The sequence below is a fragment of the Lactuca serriola genome, chromosome 1 (assembly GCF_051521515.1).
Source record: "Lactuca serriola cultivar US96UC23 chromosome 1, Lser_US96UC23_V15, whole genome shotgun sequence".
Classification (NCBI taxonomy): Eukaryota; Viridiplantae; Streptophyta; class Magnoliopsida; order Asterales; family Asteraceae; genus Lactuca; species Lactuca serriola.
The window spans coordinates 202646440-202660534 of record NC_136408.1 but is presented as its reverse complement, the minus strand read 5'-3'; the positions used below and the strand labels follow the sequence as shown (position 1 = coordinate 202660534).

At 47.9% G+C, this 14095-nt stretch overlaps 24 non-coding genes and 18 pseudogenes across 24 annotated transcripts; all 42 read left to right on the top strand.

The window, feature by feature from the left end:
- Nucleotides 1-91: 91 nt before the first annotated feature.
- On the top strand, nt 92-210 carry LOC145081761 (5S ribosomal RNA). The gene has a single exon (XR_013696303.1). It is a non-coding gene; the product is annotated as a 5S ribosomal RNA (ribosomal RNA).
- Nucleotides 211-441: 231 nt separating this feature from the next.
- On the top strand, nt 442-560 carry LOC145081749 (5S ribosomal RNA). The gene has a single exon (XR_013696291.1). It is a non-coding gene; the product is annotated as a 5S ribosomal RNA (ribosomal RNA).
- Nucleotides 561-792: 232 nt separating this feature from the next.
- On the top strand, nt 793-911 carry LOC145083482 (5S ribosomal RNA). The gene has a single exon (XR_013697956.1). It is a non-coding gene; the product is annotated as a 5S ribosomal RNA (ribosomal RNA).
- Nucleotides 912-1143: 232 nt separating this feature from the next.
- LOC145079737 (5S ribosomal RNA) lies at nt 1144-1261 on the top strand (annotated as a pseudogene).
- A 200-nt stretch (nt 1262-1461) lies between these two features.
- Nucleotides 1462-1580, top strand: LOC145085065 (5S ribosomal RNA). The gene has a single exon (XR_013699480.1). It is a non-coding gene; the product is annotated as a 5S ribosomal RNA (ribosomal RNA).
- Nucleotides 1581-1811: 231 nt separating this feature from the next.
- LOC145079592 (5S ribosomal RNA) lies at nt 1812-1929 on the top strand (annotated as a pseudogene).
- Nucleotides 1930-2129: 200 nt separating this feature from the next.
- LOC145081738 (5S ribosomal RNA) lies at nt 2130-2248 on the top strand. Its single transcript, XR_013696280.1, has one exon. It is a non-coding gene; the product is annotated as a 5S ribosomal RNA (ribosomal RNA).
- Nucleotides 2249-2480: 232 nt separating this feature from the next.
- Nucleotides 2481-2598, top strand: LOC145079735 (5S ribosomal RNA; annotated as a pseudogene).
- A 200-nt stretch (nt 2599-2798) lies between these two features.
- Nucleotides 2799-2916, top strand: LOC145079734 (5S ribosomal RNA; annotated as a pseudogene).
- A 200-nt stretch (nt 2917-3116) lies between these two features.
- On the top strand, nt 3117-3235 carry LOC145081727 (5S ribosomal RNA). The gene has a single exon (XR_013696269.1). It is a non-coding gene; the product is annotated as a 5S ribosomal RNA (ribosomal RNA).
- Nucleotides 3236-3466: 231 nt separating this feature from the next.
- Nucleotides 3467-3585, top strand: LOC145081715 (5S ribosomal RNA). The gene has a single exon (XR_013696258.1). It is a non-coding gene; the product is annotated as a 5S ribosomal RNA (ribosomal RNA).
- Nucleotides 3586-3816: 231 nt separating this feature from the next.
- Nucleotides 3817-3935, top strand: LOC145081703 (5S ribosomal RNA). Its single transcript, XR_013696247.1, has one exon. It is a non-coding gene; the product is annotated as a 5S ribosomal RNA (ribosomal RNA).
- Nucleotides 3936-4167: 232 nt separating this feature from the next.
- LOC145079733 (5S ribosomal RNA) lies at nt 4168-4285 on the top strand (annotated as a pseudogene).
- Nucleotides 4286-4485: 200 nt separating this feature from the next.
- Nucleotides 4486-4604, top strand: LOC145084730 (5S ribosomal RNA). The gene has a single exon (XR_013699161.1). It is a non-coding gene; the product is annotated as a 5S ribosomal RNA (ribosomal RNA).
- A 231-nt stretch (nt 4605-4835) lies between these two features.
- LOC145079591 (5S ribosomal RNA) lies at nt 4836-4953 on the top strand (annotated as a pseudogene).
- Nucleotides 4954-5153: 200 nt separating this feature from the next.
- On the top strand, nt 5154-5272 carry LOC145081690 (5S ribosomal RNA). Its single transcript, XR_013696235.1, has one exon. It is a non-coding gene; the product is annotated as a 5S ribosomal RNA (ribosomal RNA).
- Nucleotides 5273-5504: 232 nt separating this feature from the next.
- On the top strand, nt 5505-5622 carry LOC145079731 (5S ribosomal RNA; annotated as a pseudogene).
- Nucleotides 5623-5822: 200 nt separating this feature from the next.
- LOC145079730 (5S ribosomal RNA) lies at nt 5823-5940 on the top strand (annotated as a pseudogene).
- Nucleotides 5941-6140: 200 nt separating this feature from the next.
- Nucleotides 6141-6259, top strand: LOC145081679 (5S ribosomal RNA). The gene has a single exon (XR_013696224.1). It is a non-coding gene; the product is annotated as a 5S ribosomal RNA (ribosomal RNA).
- A 231-nt stretch (nt 6260-6490) lies between these two features.
- Nucleotides 6491-6609, top strand: LOC145081667 (5S ribosomal RNA). Its single transcript, XR_013696213.1, has one exon. It is a non-coding gene; the product is annotated as a 5S ribosomal RNA (ribosomal RNA).
- Nucleotides 6610-6841: 232 nt separating this feature from the next.
- Nucleotides 6842-6960, top strand: LOC145081656 (5S ribosomal RNA). Its single transcript, XR_013696202.1, has one exon. It is a non-coding gene; the product is annotated as a 5S ribosomal RNA (ribosomal RNA).
- A 232-nt stretch (nt 6961-7192) lies between these two features.
- Nucleotides 7193-7310, top strand: LOC145079729 (5S ribosomal RNA; annotated as a pseudogene).
- Nucleotides 7311-7510: 200 nt separating this feature from the next.
- Nucleotides 7511-7629, top strand: LOC145084849 (5S ribosomal RNA). The gene has a single exon (XR_013699276.1). It is a non-coding gene; the product is annotated as a 5S ribosomal RNA (ribosomal RNA).
- A 232-nt stretch (nt 7630-7861) lies between these two features.
- LOC145079589 (5S ribosomal RNA) lies at nt 7862-7979 on the top strand (annotated as a pseudogene).
- Nucleotides 7980-8179: 200 nt separating this feature from the next.
- LOC145081644 (5S ribosomal RNA) lies at nt 8180-8298 on the top strand. The gene has a single exon (XR_013696191.1). It is a non-coding gene; the product is annotated as a 5S ribosomal RNA (ribosomal RNA).
- A 232-nt stretch (nt 8299-8530) lies between these two features.
- Nucleotides 8531-8648, top strand: LOC145080109 (5S ribosomal RNA; annotated as a pseudogene).
- A 200-nt stretch (nt 8649-8848) lies between these two features.
- On the top strand, nt 8849-8966 carry LOC145080299 (5S ribosomal RNA; annotated as a pseudogene).
- A 200-nt stretch (nt 8967-9166) lies between these two features.
- LOC145081631 (5S ribosomal RNA) lies at nt 9167-9285 on the top strand. The gene has a single exon (XR_013696179.1). It is a non-coding gene; the product is annotated as a 5S ribosomal RNA (ribosomal RNA).
- A 231-nt stretch (nt 9286-9516) lies between these two features.
- Nucleotides 9517-9635, top strand: LOC145081620 (5S ribosomal RNA). The gene has a single exon (XR_013696168.1). It is a non-coding gene; the product is annotated as a 5S ribosomal RNA (ribosomal RNA).
- Nucleotides 9636-9867: 232 nt separating this feature from the next.
- Nucleotides 9868-9986, top strand: LOC145081608 (5S ribosomal RNA). Its single transcript, XR_013696157.1, has one exon. It is a non-coding gene; the product is annotated as a 5S ribosomal RNA (ribosomal RNA).
- A 232-nt stretch (nt 9987-10218) lies between these two features.
- Nucleotides 10219-10336, top strand: LOC145079728 (5S ribosomal RNA; annotated as a pseudogene).
- A 200-nt stretch (nt 10337-10536) lies between these two features.
- On the top strand, nt 10537-10655 carry LOC145084847 (5S ribosomal RNA). The gene has a single exon (XR_013699274.1). It is a non-coding gene; the product is annotated as a 5S ribosomal RNA (ribosomal RNA).
- A 232-nt stretch (nt 10656-10887) lies between these two features.
- On the top strand, nt 10888-11005 carry LOC145079588 (5S ribosomal RNA; annotated as a pseudogene).
- A 200-nt stretch (nt 11006-11205) lies between these two features.
- On the top strand, nt 11206-11324 carry LOC145081597 (5S ribosomal RNA). Its single transcript, XR_013696146.1, has one exon. It is a non-coding gene; the product is annotated as a 5S ribosomal RNA (ribosomal RNA).
- A 232-nt stretch (nt 11325-11556) lies between these two features.
- On the top strand, nt 11557-11674 carry LOC145079727 (5S ribosomal RNA; annotated as a pseudogene).
- A 200-nt stretch (nt 11675-11874) lies between these two features.
- LOC145079726 (5S ribosomal RNA) lies at nt 11875-11992 on the top strand (annotated as a pseudogene).
- A 200-nt stretch (nt 11993-12192) lies between these two features.
- Nucleotides 12193-12311, top strand: LOC145081585 (5S ribosomal RNA). Its single transcript, XR_013696135.1, has one exon. It is a non-coding gene; the product is annotated as a 5S ribosomal RNA (ribosomal RNA).
- A 231-nt stretch (nt 12312-12542) lies between these two features.
- Nucleotides 12543-12661, top strand: LOC145081573 (5S ribosomal RNA). Its single transcript, XR_013696124.1, has one exon. It is a non-coding gene; the product is annotated as a 5S ribosomal RNA (ribosomal RNA).
- A 232-nt stretch (nt 12662-12893) lies between these two features.
- On the top strand, nt 12894-13012 carry LOC145081561 (5S ribosomal RNA). Its single transcript, XR_013696113.1, has one exon. It is a non-coding gene; the product is annotated as a 5S ribosomal RNA (ribosomal RNA).
- A 233-nt stretch (nt 13013-13245) lies between these two features.
- On the top strand, nt 13246-13363 carry LOC145079725 (5S ribosomal RNA; annotated as a pseudogene).
- Nucleotides 13364-13563: 200 nt separating this feature from the next.
- LOC145084729 (5S ribosomal RNA) lies at nt 13564-13682 on the top strand. The gene has a single exon (XR_013699160.1). It is a non-coding gene; the product is annotated as a 5S ribosomal RNA (ribosomal RNA).
- A 231-nt stretch (nt 13683-13913) lies between these two features.
- Nucleotides 13914-14031, top strand: LOC145079587 (5S ribosomal RNA; annotated as a pseudogene).
- The last annotated feature ends 64 nt before the right edge of the window (nt 14032-14095 follow it).

Below are 14095 nucleotides of genomic sequence, written 5' to 3'. Positions count from 1 at the left end.
TCGGTCACGTGGGTCCCACGCCCCGCGTACCAAAACAAAGGAGGCTCTGCGTCTTGTAACACATAAAAACAATAAACATGGATAGTATTTCGGGTGCGATCATACCAGCACTAATGCACCGGATCCCATCAGAACTCCGCAGTTAAGCGTGCTTGGGCGAGAGTAGTACTAGGATGGGTGACCCCCTGGGAAGTCCTCGTGTTGCACCCCCCTTTTTCGTTGTCCGTTTGCGTTTTTTTAGATTTTACGTGCGGTTTTTTTGCTTTTTTTCCTTTCTTTCTTGCTATTTCTATGCTCGGGTGCCCTCCGGTTCATGGTTGATGCTTTTCGTATTTTTGGAACGGAGCCGATCGGTCACGTGGGTCCCACGCCCCGCGTACCAAAACAAAGGAGGTTCTGCGTCTTGTAACACATAAAAACAATAAACATGGATAGTATTTCGGGTGCGATCATACCAGCACTAATGCACCGGATCCCATCAGAACTCCGCAGTTAAGCGTGCTTGGGCGAGAGTAGTACTAGGATGGGTGACCCCCTGGGAAGTCCTCGTGTTGCACCCCCCCTTTTTCGTTGTCCGTTTGCGTTTTTTTAGATTTTACGTGCGGTTTTTTTGCTTTTTTTCCTTTCTTTCTTGCTATTTCTATGCTCGGGTGCCCTCCGGTTCATGGTTGATGCTTTTCGTATTTTTGGAACGGAGCCGATCGGTCACGTGGGTCCCACGCCCCGCGTACCAAAACAAAGAAGGTTCTGCGTCTTGTAACACATAAAAACAATAAACATGGATAGTATTTCGGGTGCGATCATACCAGCACTAATGCACCGGATCCCATCAGAACTCTGCAGTTAAGCGTGCTTGGGCGAGAGTAGTACTAGGATGGGTGACCCCCTGGGAAGTCCTCGTGTTGCACCCCCCCTTTTTCGTTGTCCGTTTGCGTTTTTTTAGATTTTACGTGCGGTTTTTTTGCTTTTTTTCCTTTCTTTCTTGCTATTTCTATGCTCGGGTGCCCTCCGGTTCATGGTTGATGCTTTTCGTATTTTTGGAACGGAGCCGATCGGTCACGTGGGTCCCACGCCCCGCGTACCAAAACAAAGGAGGTTCTGCGTCTTGTAACACATAAAAACAATAAACATGGATAGTATTTCGGGTGCGATCATACCAGCACTAATGCACCGGATCCCATCAGAACTCCGCAGTTAAGCGTGCTTGGGCGAGAGTAGTATTAGGATGGGTGACCCCCTGGGAAGTCCTGCGTTTTTTTAGATTTTACGTGCGGTTTTTTTGCTTTTTTTCCTTTCTTTCTTGCTATTTCTATGCTCGGGTGCCCTCCGGTTCATGGTTGATGCTTTTCGTATTTTTGGAACGGAGCCGATCGGTCACGTGGGTCCCACGCCCCGCGTACCAAAACAAAGGAGGTTCTGCGTCTTGTAACACATAAAAACAATAAACATGGATAGTATTTCGGGTGCGATCATACCAGTACTAATGCACCGAATCCCATCAGAACTCCGCAGTTAAGCGTGCTTGGGCGAGAGTAGTACTAGGATGGGTGACCCCCTGGGAAGTCCTCGTGTTGCACCCCTCTTTTTCGTTGTCCGTTTGCGTTTTTTTAGATTTTACGTGCGGTTTTTTTGCTTTTTTTCCTTTCTTTCTTGCTATTTCTATGCTCGGGTGCCCTCCGGTTCATGGTTGATGCTTTTCGTATTTTTGGAACGGAGCCGATCGGTCACGTGGGTCCCACGCCCCGCGTACCAAAACAAAGGAGGTTCTGCGTCTTGTAACACATAAAAACAATAAACATGGATAGTATTTCGGGTGCGATCATACCAGCACTAATGCACCGGATCCCATCAGAACTCCGCAGTTAAGCGTGCTTGGGCGAGAGTAGTATTAGGATGGGTGACCCCCTGGGAAGTCTTGCGTTTTTTTAGATTTTACGTGCGGTTTTTTTGCTTTTTTTCCTTTCTTTCTTGCTATTTCTATGCTCGGGTGCCCTCCGGTTCATGGTTGATGCTTTTCGTATTTTTGGAACGGAGCCGATCGGTCACGTGGGTCCCACGCCCCGCGTACCAAAACAAAGGAGGTTCTGCGTCTTGTAACACATAAAAACAATAAACATGGATAGTATTTCGGGTGCGATCATACCAGCACTAATGCACCGGATCCCATCAGAACTCCGCAGTTAAGCGTGCTTGGGCGAGAGTAGTACTAGGATGGGTGACCCCCTGGGAAGTCCTCGTGTTGCACCCCCCCTTTTTCGTTGTCCGTTTGCGTTTTTTTAGATTTTACGTGCGGTTTTTTTGCTTTTTTTCCTTTCTTTCTTGCTATTTCTATGCTCGGGTGCCCTCCGGTTCATGGTTGATGCTTTTCGTATTTTTGGAACGGAGCCGATCGGTCACGTGGGTCCCACGCCCCGCGTACCAAAACAAAGGAGGTTCTGCGTCTTGTAACACATAAAAACAATAAACATGGATAGTATTTCGGGTGCGATCATACCAGCACTAATGCACCGGATCCCATCAGAACTCCGCAGTTAAGCGTGCTTGGGCGAGAGTAGTATTAGGATGGGTGACCCCCTGGGAAGTCCTGCGTTTTTTTAGATTTTACGTGCGGTTTTTTTGCTTTTTTTCCTTTCTTTCTTGCTATTTCTATGCTCGGGTGCCCTCCGGTTCATGGTTGATGCTTTTCGTATTTTTGGAACGGAGCCGATCGGTCACGTGGGTCCCACGCCCCGCGTACCAAAACAAAGGAGGTTCTGCGTCTTGTAACACATATAAACAATAAACATGGATAGTATTTCGGGTGCGATCATACCAGCACTAATGCACCGGATCCCATCAGAACTCCGCAGTTAAGCGTGCTTGGGCGAGAGTAGTATTAGGATGGGTGACCCCCTGGGAAGTCCTGCGTTTTTTTAGATTTTACGTGCGGTTTTTTTGCTTTTTTTCCTTTCTTTCTTGCTATTTCTATGCTCGGGTGCCCTCCGGTTCATGGTTGATGCTTTTCGTATTTTTGGAACGGAGCCGATCGGTCACGTGGGTCCCACGCCCCGCGTACCAAAACAAAGGAGGCTCTGCGTCTTGTAACACATAAAAACAATAAACATGGATAGTATTTCGGGTGCGATCATACCAGCACTAATGCACCGGATCCCATCAGAACTCCGCAGTTAAGCGTGCTTGGGCGAGAGTAGTACTAGGATGGGTGACCCCCTGGGAAGTCCTCGTGTTGCACCCCCCTTTTTCGTTGTCCGTTTGCGTTTTTTTAGATTTTACGTGCGGTTTTTTTGCTTTTTTTCCTTTCTTTCTTGCTATTTCTATGCTCGGGTGCCCTCCGGTTCATGGTTGATGCTTTTCGTATTTTTGGAACGGAGCCGATCGGTCACGTGGGTCCCACGCCCCGCGTACCAAAACAAAGGAGGTTCTGCGTCTTGTAACACATAAAAACAATAAACATGGATAGTATTTCGGGTGCGATCATACCAGCACTAATGCACCGGATCCCATCAGAACTCCGCAGTTAAGCGTGCTTGGGCGAGAGTAGTACTAGGATGGGTGACCCCCTGGGAAGTCCTCGTGTTGCACCCCCCCTTTTCGTTGTCCGTTTGCGTTTTTTTAGATTTTACGTGCGGTTTTTTTGCTTTTTTTCCTTTCTTTCTTGCTATTTCTATGCTCGGGTGCCCTCCGGTTCATGGTTGATGCTTTTCGTATTTTTGGAACGGAGCCGATCGGTCACGTGGGTCCCACGCCCCGCGTACCAAAACAAAGAAGGTTCTGCGTCTTGTAACACATAAAAACAATAAACATGGATAGTATTTCGGGTGCGATCATACCAGCACTAATGCACCGGATCCCATCAGAACTCCGCAGTTAAGCGTGCTTGGGCGAGAGTAGTACTAGGATGGGTGACCCCCTGGGAAGTCCTCGTGTTGCACCCCCCCTTTTTCGTTGTCCGTTTGCGTTTTTTTAGATTTTACGTGCGGTTTTTTTGCTTTTTTTCCTTTCTTTCTTGCTATTTCTATGCTCGGGTGCCCTCCGGTTCATGGTTGATGCTTTTCGTATTTTTGGAACGGAGCCGATCGGTCACGTGGGTCCCACGCCCCGCGTACCAAAACAAAGGAGGTTCTGCGTCTTGTAACACATAAAAACAATAAACATGGATAGTATTTCGGGTGCGATCATACCAGCACTAATGCACCGGATCCCATCAGAACTCCGCAGTTAAGCGTGCTTGGGCGAGAGTAGTATTAGGATGGGTGACCCCCTGGGAAGTCCTGCGTTTTTTTAGATTTTACGTGCGGTTTTTTTGCTTTTTTTCCTTTCTTTCTTGCTATTTCTATGCTCGGGTGCCCTCCGGTTCATGGTTGATGCTTTTCGTATTTTTGGAACGGAGCCGATCGGTCACGTGGGTCCCACGCCCCGCGTACCAAAACAAAGGAGGTTCTGCGTCTTGTAACACATAAAAACAATAAACATGGATAGCATTTCGGGTGCGATCATACCAGCACTAATGCACCGAATCCCATCAGAACTCCGCAGTTAAGCGTGCTTGGGCGAGAGTAGTACTAGGATGGGTGACCCCCTGGGAAGTCCTCGTGTTGCACCCCTCTTTTTCGTTGTCCGTTTGCGTTTTTTTAGATTTTACGTGCGGTTTTTTTGCTTTTTTTCCTTTCTTTCTTGCTATTTCTATGCTCGGGTGCCCTCCGTTTCATGGTTGATGCTTTTCGTATTTTTGGAACGGAGCCGATCGGTCACGTGGGTCCGACGCCCCGCGTACCAAAACAAAGGAGGTTCTGCGTCTTGTAACACATAAAAACAATAAACATGGATAGTATTTCGGGTGCGATCATACCAGCACTAATGCACCGGATCCCATCAGAACTCCGCAGTTAAGCGTGCTTGGGCGAGAGTAGTATTAGGATGGGTGACCCCCTGGGAAGTCTTGCGTTTTTTTAGATTTTACGTGCGGTTTTTTTGCTTTTTTTCCTTTCTTTCTTGCTATTTCTATGCTCGGGTGCCCTCCGGTTCATGGTTGATGCTTTTCGTATTTTTGGAACGGAGCCGATCGGTCACGTGGGTCCCACGCCCCGCGTACCAAAACAAAGGAGGTTCTGCGTCTTGTAACACATAAAAACAATAAACATGGATAGTATTTCGGGTGCGATCATACCAGCACTAATGCACCGGATCCCATCAGAACTCCGCAGTTAAGCGTGCTTGGGCGAGAGTAGTACTAGGATGGGTGACCCCCTGGGAAGTCCTCGTGTTGCACCCCCCCTTTTTCGTTGTCCGTTTGCGTTTTTTTAGATTTTACGTGCGGTTTTTTTGCTTTTTTTCCTTTCTTTCTTGCTATTTCTATGCTCGGGTGCCCTCCGGTTCATGGTTGATGCTTTTCGTATTTTTGGAACGGAGCCGATCGGTCACGTGGGTCCCACGCCCCGCGTACCAAAACAAAGGAGGTTCTGCGTCTTGTAACACATAAAAACAATAAACATGGATAGTATTTCGGGTGCGATCATACCAGCACTAATGCACCGGATCCCATCAGAACTCCGCAGTTAAGCGTGCTTGGGCGAGAGTAGTATTAGGATGGGTGACCCCCTGGGAAGTCCTGCGTTTTTTTAGATTTTACGTGCGGTTTTTTTGCTTTTTTTCCTTTCTTTCTTGCTATTTCTATGCTCGGGTGCCCTCCGGTTCATGGTTGATGCTTTTCGTATTTTTGGAACGGAGCCGATCGGTCACGTGGGTCCCACGCCCCGCGTACCAAAACAAAGGAGGTTCTGCGTCTTGTAACACATATAAACAATAAACATGGATAGTATTTCGGGTGCGATCATACCAGCACTAATGCACCGGATCCCATCAGAACTCCGCAGTTAAGCGTGCTTGGGCGAGAGTAGTATTAGGATGGGTGACCCCCTGGGAAGTCCTGCGTTTTTTTAGATTTTACGTGCGGTTTTTTTGCTTTTTTTCCTTTCTTTCTTGCTATTTCTATGCTCGGGTGCCCTCCGGTTCATGGTTGATGCTTTTCGTATTTTTGGAACGGAGCCGATCGGTCACGTGGGTCCCACGCCCCGCGTACCAAAACAAAGGAGGCTCTGCGTCTTGTAACACATAAAAACAATAAACATGGATAGTATTTCGGGTGCGATCATACCAGCACTAATGCACCGGATCCCATCAGAACTCCGCAGTTAAGCGTGCTTGGGCGAGAGTAGTACTAGGATGGGTGACCCCCTGGGAAGTCCTCGTGTTGCACCCCCCTTTTTCGTTGTCCGTTTGCGTTTTTTTAGATTTTACGTGCGGTTTTTTTGCTTTTTTTCCTTTCTTTCTTGCTATTTCTATGCTCGGGTGCCCTCCGGTTCATGGTTGATGCTTTTCGTATTTTTGGAACGGAGCCGATCGGTCACGTGGGTCCCACGCCCCGCGTACCAAAACAAAGGAGGTTCTGCGTCTTGTAACACATAAAAACAATAAACATGGATAGTATTTCGGGTGCGATCATACCAGCACTAATGCACCGGATCCCATCAGAACTCCGCAGTTAAGCGTGCTTGGGCGAGAGTAGTACTAGGATGGGTGACCCCCTGGGAAGTCCTCGTGTTGCACCCCCCCTTTTTCGTTGTCCGTTTGCGTTTTTTTAGATTTTACGTGCGGTTTTTTTGCTTTTTTTCCTTTCTTTCTTGCTATTTCTATGCTCGGGTGCCCTCCGGTTCATGGTTGATGCTTTTCGTATTTTTGGAACGGAGCCGATCGGTCACGTGGGTCCCACGCCCCACGTACCAAAACAAAGGAGGTTCTGCGTCTTGTAACACATAAAAACAATAAACATGGATAGTATTTCGGGTGCGATCATACCAGCACTAATGCACCGGATCCCATCAGAACTCCGCAGTTAAGCGTGCTTGGGCGAGAGTAGTACTAGGATGGGTGACCCCCTGGGAAGTCCTCGTGTTGCACCCCCCCTTTTTCGTTGTCCGTTTGCGTTTTTTTAGATTTTACGTGCGGTTTTTTTGCTTTTTTTCCTTTCTTTCTTGCTATTTCTATGCTCGGGTGCCCTCCGGTTCATGGTTGATGCTTTTCGTATTTTTGGAACGGAGCCGATCGGTCACGTGGGTCCCACGCCCCGCGTACCAAAACAAAGGAGGTTCTGCGTCTTGTAACACATAAAAACAATAAACATGGATAGTATTTCGGGTGCGATCATACCAGCACTAATGCACCGGATCCCATCAGAACTCCGCAGTTAAGCGTGCTTGGGCGAGAGTAGTATTAGGATGGGTGACCCCCTGGGAAGTCCTGCGTTTTTTTAGATTTTACGTGCGGTTTTTTTGCTTTTTTTCCTTTCTTTCTTGCTATTTCTATGCTCGGGTGCCCTCCGGTTCATGGTTGATGCTTTTCGTATTTTTGGAACGGAGCCGATCGGTCACGTGGGTCCCACGCCCCGCGTACCAAAACAAAGGAGGTTCTGCGTCTTGTAACACATAAAAACAATAAACATGGATAGTATTTCGGGTGCGATCATACCAGCACTAATGCACCGAATCCCATCAGAACTCCGCAGTTAAGCGTGCTTGGGCGTGAGTAGTACTAGGATGGGTGACCCCCTGGGAAGTCCTCGTGTTGCACCCCTCTTTTTCGTTGTCCGTTTGCGTTTTTTTAGATTTTACGTGCGGTTTTTTTGCTTTTTTTTCCTTTCTTTCTTGCTATTTCTATGCTCGGGTGCCCTCCGGTTCATGGTTGATGCTTTTCGTATTTTTGGAACGGAGCCGATCGGTCACGTGGGTCCCACGCCCCGCGTACCAAAACAAAGGAGGTTCTGCGTCTTGTAACACATAAAAACAATAAACATGGATAGTATTTCGGGTGCGATCATACCAGCACTAATGCACCGGATCCCATCAGAACTCCGCAGTTAAGCGTGCTTGGGCGAGAGTAGTATTAGGATGGGTGACCCCCTGGGAAGTCTTGCGTTTTTTTAGATTTTACGTGCGGTTTTTTTGCTTTTTTTCCTTTCTTTCTTGCTATTTCTATGCTCGGGTGCCCTCCGGTTCATGGTTGATGCTTTTCGTATTTTTGGAACGGAGCCGATCGGTCACGTGGATCCCACGCCCCGCGTACCAAAACAAAGGAGGTTCTGCGTCTTGTAACACATAAAAACAATAAACATGGATAGTATTTCGGGTGCGATCATACCAGCACTAATGCACCGGATCCCATCAGAACTCCGCAGTTAAGCGTGCTTGGGCGAGAGTAGTACTAGGATGGGTGACCCCCTGGGAAGTCCTCGTGTTGCACCCCCCCTTTTTCGTTGTCCGTTTGCGTTTTTTTAGATTTTACGTGCGGTTTTTTTGCTTTTTTTCCTTTCTTTCTTGCTATTTCTATGCTCGGGTGCCCTCCGGTTCATGGTTGATGCTTTTCGTATTTTTGGAACGGAGCCGATCGGTCACGTGGGTCCCACGCCCCGCGTACCAAAACAAAGGAGGTTCTGCGTCTTGTAACACATAAAAACAATAAACATGGATAGTATTTCGGGTGCGATCATACCAGCACTAATGCACCGGATCCCATCAGAACTCCGCAGTTAAGCGTGCTTGGGCGAGAGTAGTATTAGGATGGGTGACCCCCTAGGAAGTCCTGCGTTTTTTTAGATTTTACGTGCGGTTTTTTTGCTTTTTTTCCTTTCTTTCTTGCTATTTCTATGCTCGGGTGCCCTCCGGTTCATGGTTGATGCTTTTCGTATTTTTGGAACGGAGCCGATCGGTCACGTGGGTCCCACGCCCCGCGTACCAAAACAAAGGAGGTTCTGCGTCTTGTAACACATATAAACAATAAACATGGATAGTATTTCGGGTGCGATCATACCAGCACTAATGCACCGGATCCCATCAGAACTCCGCAGTTAAGCCTGCTTGGGCGAGAGTAGTATTAGGATGGGTGACCCCCTGGGAAGTCCTGCGTTTTTTTAGATTTTACGTGCGGTTTTTTTGCTTTTTTTCCTTTCTTTCTTGCTATTTCTATGCTCGGGTGCCCTCCGGTTCATGGTTGATGCTTTTCGTATTTTTGGAACGGAGCCGATCGGTCACGTGGGTCCCACGCCCCGCGTACCAAAACAAAGGAGGCTCTGCGTCTTGTAACACATAAAAACAATAAACATGGATAGTATTTCGGGTGCGATCATACCAGCACTAATGCACCGGATCCCATCAGAACTCCGCAGTTAAGCGTGCTTGGGCGAGAGTAGTACTAGGATGGGTGACCCCCTGGGAAGTCCTCGTGTTGCACCCCCCTTTTTCGTTGTCCGTTTGCGTTTTTTTAGATTTTACGTGCGGTTTTTTTGCTTTTTTTCCTTTCTTTCTTGCTATTTCTATGCTCGGGTGCCCTCCGGTTCATGGTTGATGCTTTTCGTATTTTTGGAACGGAGCCGATCGGTCACGTGGGTCCCACGCCCCGCGTACCAAAACAAAGGAGGTTCTGCGTCTTGTAACACATAAAAACAATAAACATGGATAGTATTTCGGGTGCGATCATACCAGCACTAATGCACCGGATCCCATCAGAACTCCGCAGTTAAGCGTGCTTGGGCGAGAGTAGTACTAGGATGGGTGACCCCCTGGGAAGTCCTCGTGTTGCACCCCCCCTTTTTCGTTGTCCGTTTGCGTTTTTTTAGATTTTACGTGCGGTTTTTTTGCTTTTTTTCCTTTCTTTCTTGCTATTTCTATGCTCGGGTGCCCTCCGGTTCATGGTTGATGCTTTTCGTATTTTTGGAACGGAGCCGATCGGTCACGTGGGTCCCACGCCCCACGTACCAAAACAAAGGAGGTTCTGCGTCTTGTAACACATAAAAACAATAAACATGGATAGTATTTCGGGTGCGATCATACCAGCACTAATGCACCGGATCCCATCAGAACTCCGCAGTTAAGCGTGCTTGGGCGAGAGTAGTACTAGGATGGGTGACCCCCTGGGAAGTCCTCGTGTTGCACCCCCCCTTTTTCGTTGTCCGTTTGCGTTTTTTTAGATTTTACGTGCGGTTTTTTTGCTTTTTTTCCTTTCTTTCTTGCTATTTCTATGCTCGGGTGCCCTCCGGTTCATGGTTGATGCTTTTCGTATTTTTGGAACGGAGCCGATCGGTCACGTGGGTCCCACGCCCCGCGTACCAAAACAAAGGAGGTTCTGCGTCTTGTAACACATAAAAACAATAAACATGGATAGTATTTCGGGTGCGATCATACCAGCACTAATGCACCGGATCCCATCAGAACTCCGCAGTTAAGCGTGCTTGGGCGAGAGTAGTATTAGGATGGGTGACCCCCTGGGAAGTCCTGCGTTTTTTTAGATTTTACGTGCGGTTTTTTTGCTTTTTTTCCTTTCTTTCTTGCTATTTCTATGCTCGGGTGCCCTCCGGTTCATGGTTGATGCTTTTCGTATTTTTGGAACGGAGCCGATCGGTCACGTGGGTCCCACGCCCCGCGTACCAAAACAAAGGAGGTTCTGCGTCTTGTAACACATAAAAACAATAAACATGGATAGTATTTCGGGTGCGATCATACCAGCACTAATGCACCGAATCCCATCAGAACTCCGCAGTTAAGCGTGCTTGGGCGTGAGTAGTACTAGGATGGGTGACCCCCTGGGAAGTCCTCGTGTTGCACCCCTCTTTTTCGTTGTCCGTTTGCGTTTTTTTAGATTTTACGTGCGGTTTTTTTGCTTTTTTTTCCTTTCTTTCTTGCTATTTCTATGCTCGGGTGCCCTCCGGTTCATGGTTGATGCTTTTCGTATTTTTGGAATGGAGCCGATCGGTCACGTGGGTCCCACGCCCCGCGTACCAAAACAAAGGAGGTTCTGCGTCTTGTAACACATAAAAACAATAAACATGGATAGTATTTCGGGTGCGATCATACCAGCACTAATGCACCGGATCCCATCAGAACTCCGCAGTTAAGCGTGCTTGGGCGAGAGTAGTATTAGGATGGGTGACCCCCTGGGAAGTCTTGCGTTTTTTTAGATTTTACGTGCGGTTTTTTTGCTTTTTTTCCTTTCTTTCTTGCTATTTCTATGCTCGGGTGCCCTCCGGTTCATGGTTGATGCTTTTCGTATTTTTGGAACGGAGCCGATCGGTCACGTGGATCCCACGCCCCGCGTACCAAAACAAAGGAGGTTCTGCGTCTTGTAACACATAAAAACAATAAACATGGATAGTATTTCGGGTGCGATCATACCAGCACTAATGCACCGGATCCCATCAGAACTCCGCAGTTAAGCGTGCTTGGGCGAGAGTAGTACTAGGATGGGTGACCCCCTGGGAAGTCCTCGTGTTGCACCCCCCCTTTTTCGTTGTCCGTTTGCGTTTTTTTAGATTTTACGTGCGGTTTTTTTGCTTTTTTTCCTTTCTTTCTTGCTATTTCTATGCTCGGGTGCCCTCCGGTTCATGGTTGATGCTTTTCGTATTTTTGGAACGGAGCCGATCGGTCACGTGGGTCCCACGCCCCGCGTACCAAAACAAAGGAGGTTCTGCGTCTTGTAACACATAAAAACAATAAACATGGATAGTATTTCGGGTGCGATCATACCAGCACTAATGCACCGGATCCCATCAGAACTCCGCAGTTAAGCGTGCTTGGGCGAGAGTAGTATTAGGATGGGTGACCCCCTGGGAAGTCCTGCGTTTTTTTAGATTTTACGTGCGGTTTTTTTGCTTTTTTTCCTTTCTTTCTTGCTATTTCTATGCTCGGGTGCCCTCCGGTTCATGGTTGATGCTTTTCGTATTTTTGGAACGGAGCCGATCGGTCACGTGGGTCCCACGCCCCGCGTACCAAAACAAAGGAGGTTCTGCGTCTTGTAACACATATAAACAATAAACATGGATAGTATTTCGGGTGCGATCATACCAGCACTAATGCACCGGATCCCATCAGAACTCCGCAGTTAAGCGTGCTTGGGCGAGAGTAGTATTAGGATGGGTGACCCCCTGGGAAGTCCTGCGTTTTTTTAGATTTTACGTGCGGTTTTTTTGCTTTTTTTCCTTTCTTTCTTGCTATTTCTATGCTCGGGTGCCCTCCGGTTCATGGTTGATGCTTTTCGTATTTTTGGAACGGAGCCGATCGGTCACGTGGGTCCCACGCCCCGCGTACCAAAACAAAGGAGGCCCTGCGTCTTGTAACACATAAAAACAATAAACATGGATAGTATTTCGGGTGCGATCATACCAGCACTAATGCACCGGATCCCATCAGAACTCCGCAGTTAAGCGTGCTTGGGCGAGAGTAGTACTAGGATGGGTGACCCCCTGGGAAGTCCTCGTGTTGCACCCCCCTTTTTCGTTGTCCGTTTGCGTTTTTTTAGATTTTACGTGCGGTTTTTTTGCTTTTTTTCCTTTCTTTCTTGCTATTTCTATGCTCGGGTGCCCTCCGGTTCATGGTTGATGCTTTTCGTATTTTTGGAACGGAGCCGATCGGTCACGTGGGTCCCACGCCCCGCGTACCAAAACAAAGGAGGTTCTGCGTCTTGTAACACATAAAAACAATAAACATGGATAGTATTTCGGGTGCGATCATACCAGCACTAATGCACCGGATCCCATCAGAACTCCGCAGTTAAGCGTGCTTGGGCGAGAGTAGTACTAGGATGGGTGACCCCCTGGGAAGTCCTCGTGTTGCACCCCCCCTTTTTCGTTGTCCGTTTGCGTTTTTTTAGATTTTACGTGCGGTTTTTTTGCTTTTTTTCCTTTCTTTCTTGCTATTTCTATGCTCGGGTGCCCTCCGGTTCATGGTTGATGCTTTTCGTATTTTTGGAACGGAGCCGATCGGTCACGTGGGTCCCACGCCCCGCGTACCAAAACAAAGAAGGTTCTGCGTCTTGTAACACATAAAAACAATAAACATGGATAGTATTTCGGGTGCGATCATACCAGCACTAATGCACCGGATCCCATCAGAACTCCGCAGTTAAGCGTGCTTGGGCGAGAGTAGTACTAGGATGGGTGACCCCCTGGGAAGTCCTCGTGTTGCACCCCCCCCTTTTTCGTTGTCCGTTTGCGTTTTTTTAGATTTTACGTGCGGTTTTTTTGCTTTTTTTCCTTTCTTTCTTGCTATTTCTATGCTCGGGTGCCCTCCGGTTCATGGTTGATGCTTTTCGTATTTTTGGAACGGAGCCGATCGGTCACGTGGGTCCCACGCCCCGCGTACCAAAACAAAGGAGGTTCTGCGTCTTGTAACACATAAAAACAATAAACATGGATAGTATTTCGGGTGCGATCATACCAGCACTAATGCACCGGATCCCATCAGAACTCCGCAGTTAAGCGTGCTTGGGCGAGAGTAGTATTAGGATGGGTGACCCCCTGGGAAGTCCTGCGTTTTTTTAGATTTTACGTGCGGTTTTTTTGCTTTTTTTCCTTTCTTTCTTGCTATTTCTATGCTCGGGTGCCCTCCGGTTCATGGTTGATGCTTTTCGTATTTTTGGAACGGAGCCGATCGGTCACGTGGGTCCCACGCCCCGCGTACCAAAACAAAGGAGGTTCTGCGTCTTGTAACACATAAAAACAATAAACATGGATAGTATTTCGGGTGCGATCATACCAGCACTAATGCACCGAATCCCATCAGAACTCCGCAGTTAAGCGTGCTTGGGCGAGAGTAGTACTAGGATGGGTGACCCCCTGGGAAGTCCTCGTGTTGCACCCCTCTTTTTCGTTGTCCGTTTGCGTTTTTTTAGATTTTACGTGCGGTTTTTTTGCTTTTTTTCCTTTCTTTCTTGCTATTTCTATGCTCGGGTGCCCTCCGGTTCATGGTTGATGCTTTTCGTATTTTTGGAACGGAGCCGATCGGTCACGTGGGTCCCACGCCCCGCGTACCAAAACAAAGGAGGTTCTGCGTCTTGTAACACATAAAAACAATAAACATGGATAGTATTTCGGGTGCGATCATACCAGCACTAATGCACCGGATCCCATCAGAACTCCGCAGTTAAGCGTGCTTGGGCGAGAGTAGTATTAGGATGGGTGACCCCCTGGGAAGTCTTGCGTTTTTTTAGATTTTACGTGCGGTTTTTTTGCTTTTTTTCCTTTCTTTCTTGCTATTTCAATGCTCGGGTGCCC